Source organism: Gymnoscopelus microlampas (genome assembly GCF_963454915.1).
Source record: "Gymnoscopelus microlampas genome assembly, chromosome: 19".
Taxonomy (NCBI): Eukaryota; Metazoa; Chordata; class Actinopteri; order Myctophiformes; family Myctophidae; genus Gymnoscopelus; species Gymnoscopelus microlampas.
Genome location: NC_139956.1, coordinates 44,268,598 through 44,282,965, shown reverse-complemented (window position 1 = coordinate 44,282,965; position 14,368 = coordinate 44,268,598). Strand labels below are relative to the sequence as shown.

At 41.2% G+C, this 14,368-nt stretch overlaps 1 long non-coding RNA gene across 1 annotated transcript; it reads right to left on the bottom strand.

The window, feature by feature from the left end:
- Window positions 1–4,952: 4,952 nt before the first annotated feature.
- On the bottom strand, window positions 4,953–8,059 carry LOC311034321. Its single transcript, XR_014599590.1, has 4 exons — window positions 7,745–8,059; window positions 7,254–7,314; window positions 5,410–5,606; window positions 4,953–5,287 (listed from the first exon to the last, which is right to left on the bottom strand). It is a non-coding gene; the product is annotated as an uncharacterized lncRNA (long non-coding RNA).
- Between the last annotated feature and the right edge of the window lie 6,309 nt (window positions 8,060–14,368).

The window sequence follows — 14,368 nt, the reverse complement described above, 5'->3', positions numbered from 1 at the left end:
TTGCAGACACAGAATGTCAGGATCTTACTACAATGATGGCCATATCCTAAAAAGCTACAGCCATTATCAGTTGGGCGGAAAACCTTGTACAGATCCTGCTTAAAAGAAAAGATATCAAAGACATGTATATCTTAATGATTATGGCATACAGCTCATGAAAATCCATCTCAAAATAGATTATGCCATGAGACCACTCAAAAGGATTTATAATGCAGAAATGTCAACCTGAAAAGTGTTAATTTATGACCTAAATACTCTTATCTTGGCTACTTTTGAACAAATCACTTCATCAATGTGGCGTGTCATGGAGGTGATCAGCCTGTGTACTGAGGTGTTATGGAAGCCCAGGTTTGCTCTGATAGTGGCTTTAAGCTCCCCTGTATGGTTGGGTCTGATGTCTCATCTTCTTGACAATACAACATCGATTCTCTATGGGGTTCAGGCCAGTCAGTCAAGCACAGTAATACCGTGGTCCATACACCAGTTACTAGTAGTTTTGGTGCCAAGTGCTGCTGGAAAAGGATATCGGCATCTCCATAAAGCTTGTAAACGTACGGAAGCTCAAGGTGCTCTAAAATGTCCTGGTAGATGGCTGTGTTGACTCTTGACTTCATAAAACGTACTGTACAAGCTTCTGTCAATAGCGTTTGGCGATTGTGGAATAGTTGTCTGGCTATGTGAGACTGTGGGGAGTAAAACATAATAATTACACTGACACCCACCAGAGAGCAGTCCATCAGAATACTTTAGTGTTAGATTTGAATGGGGGAGTGTGTTTTCTTTCACTCAATATATACATATATTTTTTTTTTTATCACTTAAACCAATCTGGGGTAAAAAGATTTTCTTTGCTTCTCTGGGTACCACCTCCTTTTTTTGTGTTGAAACAGGAACTCTGCTAGGCTCCTCCCCTTTCTTAGTCCACTTCCTCCCAGGTGCATCTGTGTTTATTCCTACTAACAACAGTACATGTTTAGGGCAGTGGTGCCGAGTGATTACTTAAACAACAGCGAGGCTTGTGAGGTATGTCTGAGCAGGCCGCCTGTGCCGGGCAGCCTATCACCTCGCACGTTGACAAGCACGCCATCTGAGTCTGCAAGCCACGTGGATGGACTAGGATCATAGACTGTATAAATGAGATGGACAAACCCACTCCGCTGCTTTCTACAGACCGAAAATGAAGCCGATTGTTCCAAGACTAGGTCCGCCATCTTTCAATACGCGTCAGAATGAGACCAGAGCATTATTGGTTGGGTAGCTTGTCAATCAAGAGCGGGGGGCGGGGAATGAATGCTATTGGTTGTGTAGCTTGTCAATCAAATCATCTCGCCCCTCCTAGAGAATAGCCTACTTTATCGTCAATTTTATAATAAATAGGACCATAATTTAGCAAAACGCATATCCTGATGATTGAAAGGAGACTTTAAACTAGCGACTGGAAGCATATAGAATTTATGACAATTTTTATTACAGTAAGAAAATCTAGTCTAAAGTTTGTCAAAAAACCCATTCACTTGCGTTAAAATAAATTCTTTCTGACACCGCAGGTCGGTGCAGGGTAAAACAGCGCCACTCTGGCCATTTACAAGCTTCCGTGTCGGCCTCATCGTAAATATCTAAGACTTGCCCCTTGACTAGGATATCAGCTTGAATGCTCGTATATAAAGAATGTAATGTTACTGCTACTTTTGTTGTTGGGCAGAAACCTTATCTCCATATGTGTGCTTTTTTGTGTAAATTAATGCATGCCCTATTGATCATACTACAGCGTCACAAAAGTATCAAAAGTAGCAGATCTACAAACTCGAGCTTGTAGATCTGCTGCTTTTGATATTTTGGGATTTTAATCCCGAAATGTAAGTTTCGGCCGTAAGAGGTTTCCACCCGACAGACGATTTATTCTCTCACTATCCACCGGTTACATGCATAACTGAAAGGGTAGAGAGACCTTCTGGGAAGAAAGTTCACGCCCAGTCTATGCGGCTGTTGACACACAACCCTTTGAAGACGTCTGTCTCAATTCAGGGGTTGCAGCCTCCAAGTGCACACCCTAGGTAGGGTGGGTAGGGCACTGCCCCCTGGAGGGCGCATAGGGCATACACTCTGCCTGTGAAATGGGACAGCACTTCGCCGAGTCGAGTCGAGTGAACCCGGAAAAAGCCGAGCGTCCACCACTGTTGTTTCTCCGGCCTTTTATTTTTTACTTCTAAAAAGCTTTAAAACTTCTTTTTTGTGGTACGGAATTTACTTTTAAGATATTTTAGGATAGCATTAAGTTGTTTAAACTTCATACATGTGGTCAATTAATCATGAAACTATTTAAAATAATAATTTAGAGAACCGTCACGTCGGGTCCTGGGGCGACCAGTGAAACTCATGTAGCCGTTGAAAGCAGCTTGTTTTCGGCCTGACTCTTCCAAATGTCCCGTTGCTCCCACGGTTGTCTGCGGAACGAACTTGATGGGATTGACAGACCCACTTACAACTGTAGCCCATTGGTTCTCAAAGTGGGGTCCGGGGACCCCCAGGGGTCCTTGCAGGGGTTCCAGGGGGTCTTCCACAAAACGATTTAATTAATATAGCGACGTCACAATAATTTTAACCACTTTAACCATATTTTATACTTTGGCTATTCAAAAATAGCAGATATACAAGCTCATAGCTTGAGCTTGCAGATCTGCTATTTGTAGATCTGCTATTGTTTGAATTTGTGCAAATCTTTGAATATATTATTTGTTAAGCAAACATTTGTCACTAAAATCTTTGCTTCTGGGGGTCACTTGAACAACATATTTTGAGATGGGGGTCCGCGGCCAAATACATATCATTTTGGGGGTCCTTGACATGAAAATGTTTGAGAACCACTGCTCAAGTCTATTTGTTCATAGGCCATGTTATTTATCGTGGTTGATTCCACGCTCTTTATTGTTATAATATTCATTCAATTGAATTAATTATGTTCTGGTTTTGTCATAACGGTACGATGTCCGACGTAACCTATACTGTGTGACTTTGATGGGTTAGTTCATTGATGGGTTCAAAAATAGCAGATGTACAAGCTCATAGCTTGAGCTTGTAGATCTATTTTTGAATTTGTGCACATTTTTGAATATATATTTTGTTAAGCAAACATTTGTCACTAAAATCTTTGCTTCTGGGGGTCACTGGAACAAAATATCTGGAGATGGGGGTCCGCGGCCAAATACATATCATTTTGGGGATCCTTGACATGAAAAGGATTGTTTTACATTCTTTTGCCCAACAAAAAATTCAATCAGTCAGTCAATCAATCAAACCACTGCTCTAGCATATTTGTTCATAAGGCCATTCTATTATCGTGGTTGATTCCTCGCTCTTTATTGTTATAATATTCATTAAATTAATTATGTTCTGGTTTTGTCATAACGGTCTGATGTCCGACTAGCTCCAATCGGAACCTCACCCTCCGCTGTATAGCTCCGAGATGAGGTTCCTCGTTTATCTCTGCCGTTTGGTTGAAAAATCTCCGCACATTTTCCACTTTACATGTTTCTTACCTCTTTCTGCACATCGTATCCAAAAAGTAAAGGTTTTCTGAAATGCTCACAGATGTTTGACATTTTAACGTACCATAAAATCTATCCAACGAGTTGAAAAAGGCACTTAATTCGCCTCTCTCCTCCGCCGGTTACATGTTTTTAAGACATTGCGCAAGAGTTGCGCCCATAGAGATAACATTACTGATTCCCCTACTGGTCAAATGTTGAATTGCATCTTCTAATGCATAATATTATTGAACCGGCTGAGGAGAGAAGCGATTTAAACACTTTTTTCAACTCGTTGGATGGATTTTATGGTACGTTAAAATGTCAAACATCTGTGTGAGCATTTCAGAATACCTTTACTTTTTGGATACGATGTGCAGAAAGGGGTAAGAAACATGTAAAGTGGAAAATGTGCGGACATTTTTTCCCAAGCCCAGCCAGCAGCCACTGGGTGCAGCATATCAGATGCGTATCAACGTATCAGATACGCTGTTTTGAACAGTTTTTGAAGGTATACACTACCAATACTGCAATATAAAAATACTCTGTTACAAGTAAAAGTCCAGAATTAAACATTTACTTGAGTAAAAGTACAAAAGTATTGGCATCAAAATGTACTTAAAGTACCAAAAGTAAAAGTACTATTTGAAAATAGCCGATCTACAAGCTTGTGAGCTTGTAGATCAGCTATTTTCAAACAGTCTAAAATAGTGTTAAAGTGGTTAATGTGTGTTTCATTATATCATAATGTATCTGCAAAGTATACTAGTAACTAAAGTTTTAAAATAAATGTTGATAGAGCTGTTTTTCCTCATCACCCACACAAAGTACCAGACACTTTCATAACGGCAACATAGGAAAGAAGACTCTAATACAGGCAGCCATGAAGATGATGAAGATGAGGATGGTAGATGATGATGGTGTGACAGCTCTGACCGGTCAGTGGTCAGTGGTCACTGCGTGGCACTGAAAAGAATGGTTATCGTAGAGAAGAACACCGAGATGTATTGTTCTGAAAACAGTCCGAGATTAACCTCCTAGTGTTATGGTTAACATACCAGGCTGAACCCATCAGAGCAAAACAAAGTTAGTGGGACTCTAAGGAGAGAGTGTTATCTCAAACAGAGCCAGCTCAGCGGCCTTGCACAGAAGTAGAATAGGAGAAATAGAAGCATATTATATCAGAGATGACATTTTAAGCAGGTTTCTGACACTTGACAAATTATTATCAACAAGATTAACTCTATCAAATGTAGTGGAGTAAAAGTACAATATTTGCCTCCGAGATGTAGTGGAGTAGAAGTGAAAGTATTGGAAATTGGAAATACTCAAGTAAAGTACAAATACCTCAAAATGTTACTTAAGTAAACATGTTAATTATTCCAGCTACATGATATGATCATATTAGTCCAACACAATTCAAACAGTGCAAATTGATTTTATTTCAAATGCAGGGAAACATTACAGTAAAGTGCCTTCTGTGAAACTCTAATTAAAAACACATTTCATATAAACACTATCAATGTTAACATTTTCTAATGATGAGGGTACACAGTCTTTTTCTGGGCTAAACAGGGAGTCCCTGTCAGTGTTGTTAGACCTTCTCAACCAGGAACAGTGAAACGGATGGGGTGCAACATATGAAGACCCTGGTGTTTGTCCTCGAGGTAGCAAGTAGAGCATCATCTGGGGTGGTCCACTGTCCACCGCATCGTTCATCAGGTGGGTTTGCAAGGCTGACCCAATAGACGGCTGCCATGTCACTGTGGATGGTTTTAGAAAGAGGCAAGAATAGCAAACCTATTACAAACGTTTCCTAAGGTAAACATACAAAACATTTTTAAGTAGATGGGAATCAGTAGATATATACATTTGTTCTACTTGCCTGTACTTAATAGTCATGGTCCATGGGCACCTCCTCCAGGCCAGACACCTCCGCAGTCAGCTGCTCCCGCCACAGATCGCCACTGACTGCCTCAGACACCCTCTCCCCCTCATCCTCTCCCTCATCCTCTGGGGTCACAAATTAATATCACCAGCATCCATGCAGATGTTGTGGAGAACTGCACATGCTGTTATGACCTGAAATTATATGAATGGGGGGGGGGGGGGGGGTATATTATTATTATTATGAATTCAGGGGTCGACATTATAAATGGCCCAGTGGCCCGGATGTACTTTTTAAACCGTCAGGGCCAGCAGAATGCAACAAGCACTTGCCCGGTGGGGCCAGTGAAAATAATGCCTTGAAAATAAAATCAAAACATTAACATCTAATAATTTCACATAATTTCCCTGTACTACTGTGTTCTGTTAACATATCTGTAAACTCGAGCAGGGCAGGCTCACAGAAGAGCCTTTCCCCGTCATCCTTGGACCCCCTCGTTCATTTTCAAAATGTTTTTAAAACCACCAGTATTCGGTCAAACACCAGGTAAAAACAAATACAGAAAGAAAGTTGCCAGAGTGAAAAGCAGAATGAGACGAAAAAGAGGGAGAGAAAGTTTCAACCACAATGGTGAGACTAGAATTGGCTTACATAAGATAAGTTAAAAGCGAGCAATGTAAACAGTGCATCCACTGTGCAGCCAACTGTGTCAGCCTACATGGAGGGGGAGAGAGATCTCCCCCTCTGGATAATAAACCGCCTACCTGACAGTAATGACAGTTAACCTAAAAGCTAGCGTTAGCTATTCAAAATCAATCGTCTCCTGTCCTCATCAACATTAATAGGCTAACAACTTTCTGAGGGTGAGAGACCCGACTGCATTCCATAGTAGGTCGTTCTGATGTTTTTGAATGGCTGTGGGTGTTGCTTGAAATCGCAGATCTGAAAGCTCACAACACGTCGCATTTGTGACATACTGTGAGCTTGTAGGTCGTCTGTTTCACAGTTGAACTGCAGCAGATCATTATCATACAGTGTTGCCATGTAAGATTATTATAAGCGACTTTGGGCTTCTTTTTTTGTTTACTGCTTGTAAATATTGGGCCTTCTTGGGCCTGTTTCTAAAGTGTAGTTGTATATTTGGGCTTGCTTCCACATTTTTTTAATTATTATTTAAACCAGCAGTGGTTCTCAAATATTTTCATGTCATGGACCCCTTAGCTCTGGACTGGTCCATACTAGTGTTAGAAGGAGTTCTCCAACTCCTTCTAACGACCAGAGCTAATGGACCCCAAAGATGCATCGGCTATTTTCAAATAGGTATATAGGTTTAAAGTGCTCATGTGGTCTATAGTCGCTTTTCATAGACCCGGTTGCTTATTTCTCTCATAAAAGCTGGCAACACTGATCATACACTTCAGGGTCTAAATCAGTGGTTCTCAACCTGCATGCTTTTTGGGGGGTCCCCAGATGACAGTAAAGTGACAGTTTAAGACTTTTAAGACCTTTTAAAAAAAAGAGGAAAATAAACTATACTATTAAATAAATAGCTGATCTACAAGCTTGTAGATCTGCTATTTTCACAATATTTATCTGTGGAACCGAGTAAAAAAAATGTTATGCCTCTACTCCTACAATTCCAAGAGCCTGTCAGGGTGGGGGGTCCCCAGTTCAAATGATCATTTAGTACATTTTTAATTCCGGACTTTTACTTGTAACAAAGTACTTCTACATTGCAGTATTGATACTTTTACTTAAGTAAAACGTTTGAGTACTTTTCCCACACACACACACACACACACACACACACACACACACACACACACACACACGGTACTTACATTTGAAATTAAATTCCGGGGCACTGGGGGCTGGGGCCAGTATCAATGGGGTCTTCCTCCACTGTTGAATGCAATAAAAACATTACTCAAAAAGGGCTCTTACGCTACTAACGACCACAGTTAATCCACAGCTGAATTTGACCATTAACAAAATGTAAAACAAATACTAGTCGGACTCGTGACATACAACCCTCTACATTTCATGTTTAAACACAACAATTACACCAGCCGTATAATCTCAGTAATGTTTAACCACTGACTATCTCGGGGGGGGGGGGGGGGGGGGGGGGCATTTGAAAAGGACTACCCCGAAAACAGCTGGCTGTGTTCGGGTAGAAGAAGCACCGCTGGCCGCGGTTTAACGTTAAAGTAGGCTCGTTCACGATACATTTACCACATATATGAAGTTTAAACAACTACATACTATCCTAAAACATCTTAAAAGTACATTCCGTGACACAACAACACTTTTAAAAGGTTTTAAAACTTACAGCTTTGGTCCACCATTAAGGCTGGTTCAGGCTGGCTCCAAGTTCGTTCCACGGACAACCGTGGGAGCAACGGCATGTTTGGAAGAGTCAGGCCGAAAACAGGTTGCATTAGACGGCTACGTGAGTTTCACTGGCCGCCCCAGGACCCGACGGGACGGTTCTCTGAATTCTTATTTTTAAATAGTATCACCACATATATGAAGTTTAAACTACTTAATGCTATCCTAAAACATCTTAAAAGTAAATTCCGTGGCACAAAAAAGAAGTTAGAGAGAGTTTTAGAAGTTTAGATGGACGAGAATTTATAGCGGTGAAAAAGATGGCGGCCGCTCAGAAAATTTTCCAGTCAGCTCAGTTCGCGTTGCATTGTGGGACTCGGCTGTTCACCGAAGTGCTTGAAGCGTACATCGCGTGTACGCTTGGAAAAGGGGGAAAGTAGGGCACATTCGAAGGGTGGATTTGAAGGGGTCTTCGAAATGGGACAGCACTTGGCGCGCCACTGTGACGTCATCGCCCTTAAAATCCGCACTTGGAGGCTGCAACCCCTGAATTGAGACAGACCTATGGATGCACCTGGGACGTATCATCAGTGTTGTAGCCTGGGGTCATCGGGTGTTTCGCAATAACATACACCCTCACCCAGGTGACCCAGCCGGGTTTAATCAAGCCCCGACATACGTCCCAGCTACCCACGGTCAGTCCTAATAGGGAGAGACGGGGCCTTCGGGCTTCTACGGAACTACTCTGCCGGGCCCGGGACTCGGGGAGGCTCTGGCACGTGGAGGGACTAGGCTCTGTGGGTGGCCTATTGCCAGGCTCCTCCTTCGTCTCACCAGGTCCAGGACCTGAGCGTTGTACCAGATCCGTTGCAACACCCCGATCCAAACATTTCCTTCTGGCGTGATGGTTCCTTGGGCCGTGGTGGTACTGCAGGCTCCACTTGCGGCTTGCTTGAATGACCCTCCTAAAGGCCTCACCGTGGATTTGTTGGGCTTTTTCCTCGCGGAAGACACAGGCATTAATCATTTCAGCCCTATATACATTTCGGCCATTTGAAAATAGCAGATTGTGAGCTTGTAGATCTGCTATTTTCAAAATATGTTTATACATTTGAAAACTTGAAATGGGACATTCTGCATACTTTTACTTTTGGTACTTTAAGTACAGTTTGATACCAGTTCTGTACTTTTTAAGTACATTTTTTATTCCGGACTTTCATTTGTAACAGAATATTTCTACCTTGCAGTATTGATATTTTTTACTTAAAGGTAGAGTAAGTGATATTTTTTGGTTTTCTTTTTTTGTTAAAAAGGTTAAAGTACTATGTTCTGATAGTAATCATTGCTACAGAGCGTTTGTTTGGTCACAGAGGTCTCTCCAGCTCTTCAGTAAACAGAATATGGTACATTTTCAGGTAGGTGACAAAGTTTAAGCCAATCAGGAAAGAGCACTGAAAATGCATTTTCTGTTTAATAAAGAGCTGGAGAGACATGGGAGACTCCTTTTACTGAACAAACACTCTATAGCAATGAGTACTATCAGAATATAGAGCTATTTAAAACTTATTTTACCAAGGTAAATCACTTACCCTACCTTTAAGTAAAACATTTGAGTTCTTTGTCCATCACTGCCAACAATAAGCCTCTCTGTCCTACTTCCTACTTACTTAAACCGCTTAAAATCTGCCATTTTCCCCCTCAAAAATACATACATCTATATTACAGATTGTTGATCTGCTATTTTCAAATAGCCAAAGCACAAAATAGGGTTCAGATCCAGAAAAGTTAATCATTGTCCACAGAGCTCACAGACATGAAATGAAGTAAACACTGCAGTGTTTACTGGAAGCTTGGCTGGCAATGGCTTCTGTCCAATATAAAATAAATAGCTTAGATGTCCCCAGTTCACTTCTGGCCAATGAGGATGGAATATGAAATATCGACAGATCTGTCTTGATCACATTACTATAGAGATACAGTGTACCGATTTGCATGATGTTTGGATACAATCTGTAGGAGTAATATCAAAAAATGGGTTTTGCACAAATCAGCCTCCTGGTGGCGCTATAACTGGCCCATGTGAAAACATTGGGGCAGAGGTTCTGAATCGGCTCTATGCACAGCAGCCATATTGGAAAGAAATTGGGCATCTTCTTACTTCCTTCACAGGTGTTACCAATGATACTAATGAAGGCTCTGGAACCGGGTCCATTTGGTTCCATTTGTACACTCTCAGAGTTATGGGGGTCCTTGAAAATAAGACAACCACTATGCCACACTAAATGGAACAGAGTCTTAATTAGTATCATTGGTAACACCTGTGAAGGAAGTAAGGAAGGGGCCAAATTCATTCCCAATATGGCTGCTGTGCATAGAGCCTATTATGCAACTAAAGGGCCCCAGCATGATAATCGATGCTATACCATCTGTCCATAAAGTCTGTTATGAGACCCACATACAGGCTTAATGAAACTAGCTTATATTTTTATATAAAAGAATATTTTTGCTGTTTTCTTCCTCTGTGGGACGAAAAGCACGAAAAAAAGATAAAACAAAGAGAAACGTTACAGAAGTTGCAGAAGCTCTCAATTTAGTCACCAATTTCATGTTGAAATGTGTCGTCCAGCACATTGGTTCTCAAAGTGGGGTCCGGGGACCCCCAGGGGTCCTTGAGGGAGTTCCAGGGGGTCCCCAGCTAAATGATAGATTGGGCACCAAATGGAACATTGGGGGGAACATTGGCACAATAATCATCCAAAGCAATGTGTGTGTGTGTGTGTGTGTGTGTGTGTGTGTGTGTGTGTGTGTGTGTGTGTGTGTGTGTGTGTGTGTGTGTGTGTGTGTGTGTGTGTGTGTGTGTGTGTGTGTGTGTGTGTGTGCGTGCGCGCGTGTGTGTCTGAATATTTGAAACTCATTTGTTGCACTATTGATTCCAGCCGCACTTCCTTCTACATGTCTTCTTGTTTCTGCATGGTGGACACACACACACACACACACACACACACACACACACACACACACACACACACACACACACACACACACACACACACACACACACACACAGCATGTAGCAGCCCCGCCTCACTCTGTGGTTTTCAAACCCTTCTCATGCGACTTGTCTTGTTTCCTTTACTTGTAAACTGCTGTCAGTGTTATAATAGCTTGTGGGCGTTAACCACTGTAAAGAATTCTGTCAAATGATTATGATTCCTCTTTCAATCTCTCTGTAGCATGATGTGACTTGACATAAATTCACAGAAAGAAGCATGAGTACTGTTTGAAAATACGTCACATTTGAAGTGAATGAAAGACGGACACCAGCAAGCCCATATAGGCTACAGGTTCTCAAACTTGTATTTGGCCGTGGTCCACCATCTGAAAATGATTTGTGCATGGGACCCCCCCATACAATATTTGACCCCACTTTGAGAACCACTGATATAGACTATATCAGTAATGTCAAATATGTATAAGCTCACAATGCATCGCATAGCATTGTGAGCTAACTGATAGATTAATCGAAACAGTCCTTGGTTCTGGTGACTTATATTGTCCTTCTAATGGGAGAGGGGGCCGTGTTTTTTGAATTACTGCTTTCAATTTTGTTAAATGGGAAAATTAAAAAGTTTAAATACAATAAAAAGATTTAAATAAAATTAATGAAATAATCAAAAAAATATGGTCCCCTCACGTATTAGGAGGGCAGTATGAATTAAAATGGAGTTTGAAGTTACAATGGGTTTGTATAAGGGGGCGTGTCTGATAAAATTAATATCAATATCTAAATACCGATTCAAGCAGGTAGCTTAAAAACTGTCCGGGATGCTCACAAAAGCCTGAGTAGACATTAAAATGACCCCAAACATGTTTGAAAGTGAAATATCCCTTTAAGCATTAGGTTCCCCTACACTGCTTTCAAAGTGCACCTGCTATACGGTGAACAGTATAGGCTACAGTTCATAGTGTATACTGATTTAGATGTCAGACACATGGTTAATGGCCAGTCGATATAGATTATTAATAGAGAGATAACAACTCAGAGCGATAACAACACTATAGCCGTAATTTTGAATAAAACCAGAGACTGTCTGTCTGTCTGTCTGTCTGTCTGTTCATTTGACACATTTCTTATAAAAAAACTTTCACACATTTTAACACCCGCAAACTATAAAATTGTGACAGCTGTTGTCATATGGAGGGGGCAGTTCAAACCATACATACAGCATTTTAATGCACAGGCTTACGACTTTAGGCAAGAAAACTGATGACAAAAAGATTTAAAAAAAGAGAGAAGTATGACTCATTTACAGAAGTGGTCAATTTTAGGCGAGACCCCTACGATCTATTTTACAAACCAGTATTGTATTGCAATGCACAGGCTTATGAAACTCTTTCATATGTTGACACTACCTGCTTTTCTAAGATATGGGAGGATAAGAGAGAAGTGACAGAAGTGGTACACAGCACTGTTTCCCAAACAGTGGGTCGGGACTTTTTGTGTGTCACGAGTAAATATTCCCCTTCTCTTGTTTGTTTTTATTATTATTATTATTATTTCCAAATATTTTCAAAAAAAAAAGTAGTTTGAAAAGAAATTCCATAAAGTCCACAAATTTTACTTGAACATAGCCATCCAATAGGTCATCCAGAGTGCTGACAAAGGGGGTGCCATTGTTGTGTTGAACAGAGAGGCATATGGTTGAGAGACAACTGGCTAATACAACCTTTTGTATAAAAAAAATATATCAAAACCCTATTATACAGACAAAACAGCATTATCCACAACTGTTCACTGATACTCCCCCAGGGAGACCGATTATCTCAGCAATTGGACTTTAACAGAAGAAAAAAAATCATCATTTAGATAGATTATTCTTTACAGCCATTAGCCATTACCTTCACACGCCATGCAGAGACTCTGTGGACAGTGTGGAGTTAGTTGGAGCATTAAAATCTTTAAAGCAATTGTACAGATCGAGGACACACAGGTCTTTAGTAATATGAACATTGAATCATTATACACTAATACTTTTGTTGGTTAAGTTGTATTTTGGAAAGAAGTTCTGACTGTTACCCAAGCACAGCGTACAGTATAGGCCTAGGCCTCATCAAGGAAGTGCTCACTTCAAACTGTTTCTTAACACTTTCTACCTGCAGATCTCAGGAGTGGCCATGGGGTCGAGGATGTCCCCGAGTTTTGCCTCGCTGTATGTGGGATTATTTGAACAAGAAGTGATCTTTAACCATTCATCCAGTACATTTCTATTTGGAAGCGGTCAGAGCCTTGTATTAGAGAGTTGCACCAATGAGGGGGCAGAAACAGCGCCGGTCACGTGGTTCAAGTAAGCTGGAAATAGTTACAAGGAGTCGTAGACTTCAATGCATTCCATGAACTTCCGGTTTAGGGCTTTGTCACTATTCGCCAATAGACGGCTGCAGTATGTAGAAGACCTGGCCCCAAGAAGTGAACGCTAGTGTCAGAACTCTCTCTCTCTATGGGTCTGGAAGCGGTACCTAGACAATGTGTTTTTCATTTGGTCAGGAACAGAGGCCCCATTGCATGATTTTCACCGGTTCATGAATTCCCAAAATACACACCTGCAATTCACCATGTCTGTCAACACAGACATGGTGCTTTACTACATGCATTACATTCACCCATTCACACCGACAGCAGAGGAAACCATGCAAGGCTGTGCACCACCAGCCTGCTAATCAGGAGCAATTAGGGTTCAGTGGCCCAATTCCAAACTCCACCCTAAGCCCTCAAGCCCTGCACCCTCATTAGCTTAAGGTAAGTCAGCTGGTAAGTGCCTGAGTGTGGGAGGGTTTAAGGGTTCCAAAAGGGTACAAAAGCAATGGAACAGCCCTTTGTGACGTCCCACGTTACCTTGACGACAGATGACAACGTTGCCGTGACAACCAAAGATTCGACTGACACTTGCCTCCCTGTTTGAAACTTCGAATTTCTCTAAATATTATAAACTTTTATATTATAAAATATTATAAAAAAGAGACATTGTATCATGAGTGAAACAGCTATCGATACAGTCAATATAAGTAAATTATATGATAGCCTTAGGAGTAACTTTATATTTCTGGGACACGTTGCTATTTTGCACAACAACTTAGTACAACGAAGTATAAAATAGGGTTGATTAAAGTGTTTAATCAATTTATTTGATAATAAAAAATCCATTACAATTTTTCCTTTAGAAATAAAATAAATAATAAATAAAAATAATCCCTCAAAAACCTGCTTTTTGAAGGTTCTCAAACGTTCAACTGAACTTCTTTTTATTTTTTTTATTCCATTCTCCTCACTAATGAACCCTGGCCTGATGCCATGACATGAATCCCCCCCCCCCCCCCCCGCCCCCCCCGCTACTGAGACCGGTGGTAAAAAGACATTAATTCTGCATTTATTTCTCGGCCAGCGACGTCGCAGAAGAAAGGCCTCTTTCCCTTTTAAATCCGGGCACCGTGGGTATCGGCGTCCTCTGGTAACTCCCACTACGCAATGTATTGTGGGCAATTTCTTTGCCAAAGTCTCCAAAGGTGCTGACTTACGGAAAGGGTGCAGAAAGGGGCGTTCCCGAGCCCTCGCTGACTTCAGGCTGAC